Here is a 5,218-nt window from a genome sequence, read left to right as displayed (position 1 = left end):
GTAGGCTCTCTCTACCGTGCTAGAAAACTACTAACACCCGAAAGTATCCTGTACCTCTATAAGGCCACCATTCGCCCATGTATGGAGTATTGCTGCCACATCTGGGCTGGTGCATCTGCTACTAGTCTCTCGCTCCTTGACAAGGTTCAAAAGAGAGTCGCAAATCTGATAGGCCCTGAACTGGCATCTAAGCTTCAGCCTCTGTCCCATCGACGAAATGTTGCATCCCTCTGCCTGTTCTACAAGTATTTTAGTGGTGAATGCTCTGATGAACTGCAATCACTTGTGCCCCCACGACGCGAGCACCCTCGACAAACCCGACAGGCTACTAGATCCCACCCCCACACTGTAGAGGTCCCTAGATGTAAAAGATCTTTTTACTCCAATAGTTTCTTCCCCAGAACCGCAAGACTCTGGAATTCCATTCCAGGTCCCTGCTTCCCCAACAGTACTGACGTGCAGAAGTTCAAGTGTAACGTGAACCGACACCTTGCTGCCCAAATCCCTACATAGTACCCCAGTAGTTGTTGCCCCTGATAGTAGCCCCCTACACCAAAGTGGCAATTTGCCTTGTTTGGGGTGAAAATGTAATAAAAAAAATAAAAAAAAATAAAAAAAAATTTAATGTCTACTAAAGATTCCTCCATGAAGTGATGATTCACTTCCCTATTGAAGGCGGTAAAATGGTGCAAAATAGTCCCAGGGCCCAGGGGTTCATACCATTCAAATGGTAAATTTGCGATGGGTTTGATTATCAGCGACCTCGAATCCCCCTAAAAAAACAAATTAGAGTGGTCGGTGTTCTGTTGTAGCGTAAGGTAATGTTTACCAGTTTTGGCACGTGTGGCCTTGTTTTCAATTATATAGAACTTGTGTAGTTTTTAACAGGTGCTTCTGCAGTTTAAACAACTGGTTTTCCGTAAGTGACGTGCCAAAATTAATTTTTGGCAATCTTGTTTCCGAACATTCTGCTCAAGTGTAAAAAGAAATTTGTCGTATTCACAAACGTTTTCGACCTCACAGGTCATTCTCAGAGTGGTCTCAGAGATTCACTACCATCTACGGCAGCGCATCAAAGGCCTTAAATAACCAAGTTCTCTCTGATTCTCTCTCCTCTGATCTTGAACATGTGGTACAATGGGGAAAAAAGTGGCTGGTTACTTTTAATGCATCTATCTGTTCGCGGTTATTATTATTTTTTTAAAAAATTTAACAAAAAAAAAATGTAGATCAGAGATGCGCCACTGTACAACTCATACTCTCTGCTGGTCCATTTAATGACAACAGGACCATTGCCAGCACCCTCAAAATGCAAATACGTACGGTTAAATCTATTTAAAGGGTGGAACAATCAAATTGGCTTTCTAGAAAGAGTAGCATGGGTGCCCGGCATTGCCCAGGTGTTTGGAGGCGTGCGTTGAGCAAAAACAAAAAAAAAATGTGACTGGTTACTTTTAATGCATCTATCTGCTCGCGGTTATTATTATTTTTTTTTAAATTTAACAAAAAAAAATGTAGATCAGAGATGCGCCACTGTACAACTCATGCTCCCTACTGGTCCATTTAATGACAACAGGACCATTGCCAGCACCCTCAAAATGCAAATACGTACGGTTAAATCTATTTAAAGGGTGGAACAATCAAATTGGCTTTCTAGAAAGAGTAGCATGGGTGACCGGCGTTGCCCAGGTGTTTGGAGGTGTGCATTGAGTAAAAACAAAAAAAAAATGTGGCTGGTTACTTTTAATGCATCTATCTGTTCGCGGTTATTATTATTTTTTTTTTTAATTTAACAAAAAAAAAATGTGACTGGTTACTTTTAATGCATCTATCTGTTCGCGGTTATTATTATTTTTTTTTTTTTAATTCAACAAAAAAAAAATGTGACTGGTTACTTTTAATGCATCTATCTGTTCGCGGTTATTATTATTTTTTTTAAAAATTTAACAAAAAAAAATGTAGATCAGAGATGCGCCACTGTACAACACATGGTCTCTACTGGTCAATTTAATGACAACAGGACCATTGCCAGCACCCTCAAAATGCAAATACGTACGGCTAAATCTATTTAAAGGGTGGAACAATCAAATTGGCTTTCTAGAAAGAGTAGCATGGGTGACCGGCGTTGCCCAGGTGTTTGGAGGCGTGCGTTGAGCAAAAACAAAAAAAAATGTGACTGGTTACTTTTAATGCATCTATCTGTTCGCGGTTATTATTATTTTTTTTTTTTAAATTTAACAAAAAAAAAAAAAATAATAATAATAACGTTGAGCAAAAACAACAAAAAAAAAGGTAATCTCCAAAAATACCGTTAGGGCTTACAACATGGCCGCCAGAAGAGTCAACAAAAAACTTCGAATAAAATATAAAAAAAACTCGTAATTTCTGTTTTTAAAGTGGGTTGTCAATTTTCTTTATGAAATATACTTCCAAAATAAACTATTACAGTCGTTTAAAACATAATAGAAGTATTATTTTTTATTTTTTAAAAACAATGTTTACAAAATGTCTACGCATGTTCGTTTAAATATAAACTGTTTTTTTTTTACATCATATTTTTATAACATTACATCTTAAAAAAAATGAACACCTTGTTTTAAATACCATTTTTATGAAAAACTCTGAATAAAATATTTTTTATAAACACTGTTTTAAAAAACAAACAAACTGTGATTGTTTCTCAACAAAAAATTAAATGACCGTTCTAAATAGGCAAACTTTGAGAAACAATCTTAGGTTGTTTTTAGTTAAAACAGTGTTTTAGGCGGAATTTTTGACACCCCCAACAAAAAACTGGGAATAAAATATATAAAACTCGTAATTTCTGTTTTTAAAGTGGGTTTAACTTTATGAAATATACTTCCAAAATAAACTATTACAGTCGTTTAAAACATAATAGAAGTATTATTTTTTTATTTATGTTGTAAGCCCTCACGGTATTTTTGGAGATTACCAAAAAAATGTAGTAGTAGGCAGACAGACTCGAACCCATGAATGTGGATAGAAAAAAAAGTGGTACTAGGAAAATCTGACGTCTTAGCTGATGTCTCCATAACGCGACCGGAAGACAAAAACGTTGAAATTAACCAAAAAAAGTTGATGAACAAAAATCCTGGCCCAACCCTCTTCCTGATCTACATCAATGATCTCCCGAAACACATACTTAAATCATTCGTTGACATCTATGCTGATGACACGACCATCTACGGCAACACTTTCTTAGAACTGCACGCCTGTGGAACTCTGTTCCGTCTGCCTGCTTCCCACCTGACTACAACTTGGATGTGTTCAAGTCCAACGTAAACAAATTCCTAATGAACTGCCCCCTTAAGTAAACACTTCATCAAATCTCCACACTAACGTAATGTACTTGCAATAACCCTTATCCCTGAGCACGGTGAAATGGTGCAAAATAGTCCCAGGGCCCAGGGGTTCATACCATTCAAATGGTAAATTTGTGATGTTTTTTTTTGTTTTTTTTTACAGAGAGGTCACCACTTACCAAGATTACAAGGGACAAGGGTTATTGCTTGTACAGTAATCAATGAGATAGTATCGAAGAAATCGTTAGTATTGGAGATTTGATTAATTGGATTACTTAAGGGGACAGTTCATCAGGAATTTGTTTATGTTGGACTTGAAGACAGCAAAAGTTTGTCAAAACACGGGGCCTCTCTCAGACGAGAGCCATCCATCACAATTGATGCCAGATGGGGATCAGAGCGTTGATGATGTAAGGATAGGAGTTTGGTCTTAGATGCATTAAAGGTAACCAGCCACGTCTTCCCCCACTGAACCATGCGCTCGAGATCAGAGGAGAGAGAATCAGAGAGAACTTTGTCATTAACAGCCTTTGATGTGTTGCCGTAGATGGTCGTGTCATCAGCATAGATGTCAACGAATGATTTAAGTATGTGTTTAGGGAGGTCATTGATGTAGATCAGGAAGAGAGTCTGTTTGTTTGTTTGTTTTCATATTTTCAAACTTTATCTCCTCCGAAACTAAAAGCTGCAAAGCGGCGCTAGGGGCCTATGGACCATTCTTTTATGGGTGTTTAGCCAGGTAACGTGAGATAATATTTACCAGAAAGTAGTGTCTTTAGGTCTGGCCATATCGGTGTCAAACGAAAACCTCTTTTTTTACCACTTATCAAGGCCCAATGGCCACTCATGGATAAGGGTTATTGTGTGTGTACAGTAACCAAAGGGATAGTGTAGCAATAGTATTGGAGAATTGGTAAGGTGTCATTACTTAGGGGGGGGCGGTTCATCAGGAATTTGTTTGTGTTGGACTTGAAGACATCCAGGTTGAAGTCGGAAGGGAAACAGGCAAGCGGAACAGAGTTCCACAGGCGTGCAGTTCTAAGAAAGAAGTTTTGTTCATGGTATCTACGTTTTGATTTAGGCACAGATAGGGAGTGGGGAAAATTATTGACGGTGGTTTCAGCTAGTCGGGTGTTTTTTGAGAAAGATTGGCGAGGGGGGACCAGAGAATGGAGCTCAGACGAGCACCTGCCATGGAAATAATGATAGAACACTGACAGGCTCGCTACGTTTCTTCTGTGGGAAAGAGGTTGCAGGGTAGAAAAAAGGGCATCCCCTACCAAGCCACAGATCCCCATAAGATGAGTGGGTTATGGGCAGAAATCAGAGGCCCACAGTATTAATGCTGGAGTCCCTCAATCCTGGGCCCAACTCTCTTCCTGATTTACATCAATGATCTCCAAAAACACATACTTAAATCATTCGTCGACATCTATGCTGATGACCATCTATGGCAACACGTCAAAGGCCGTAAATGACGAAATTCTCTCTGGTTCTCTCTCCTCTGATCTCAAGCGCGTGGTACAGTGGGGGAAGAGGTGGCTGGTTACTTTTAATGCATCTAAAACCAAGCTTCTATCTTTACATCATCAACGCTCTGATCCCCATCTGGTATCAATTGAAATGGATGTTTTGATAAGCTTCTGGGTTTGACCTTTACTCCTGATCTGAAATGGAACACGTACATCAAGTCTGTTGCCAAGGTCGCTGTAAAGATAGTGGGATCCTTCTACCGCTCCAGAAGATATCTCACTACTGATGCAATTTTTTATCTATATAAAAACCAAGTATGTCCAAGGATAGAAAACTGTTGCCACATCTGGGCGGAAGCTGCTAAAAACAGCCTATCCTGCCTTGACAGAGTACAAAATAGACTTTGTGGCTTAGTGGGGGAT

Source organism: Euprymna scolopes, chromosome 46, assembly GCF_053919585.1.
Source record: "Euprymna scolopes isolate OS-2025 chromosome 46, ASM5391958v1, whole genome shotgun sequence".
NCBI lineage: Eukaryota > Metazoa > Mollusca > Cephalopoda > Sepiida > Sepiolidae > Euprymna > Euprymna scolopes.
This window is presented reverse-complemented; position numbering follows the sequence as displayed.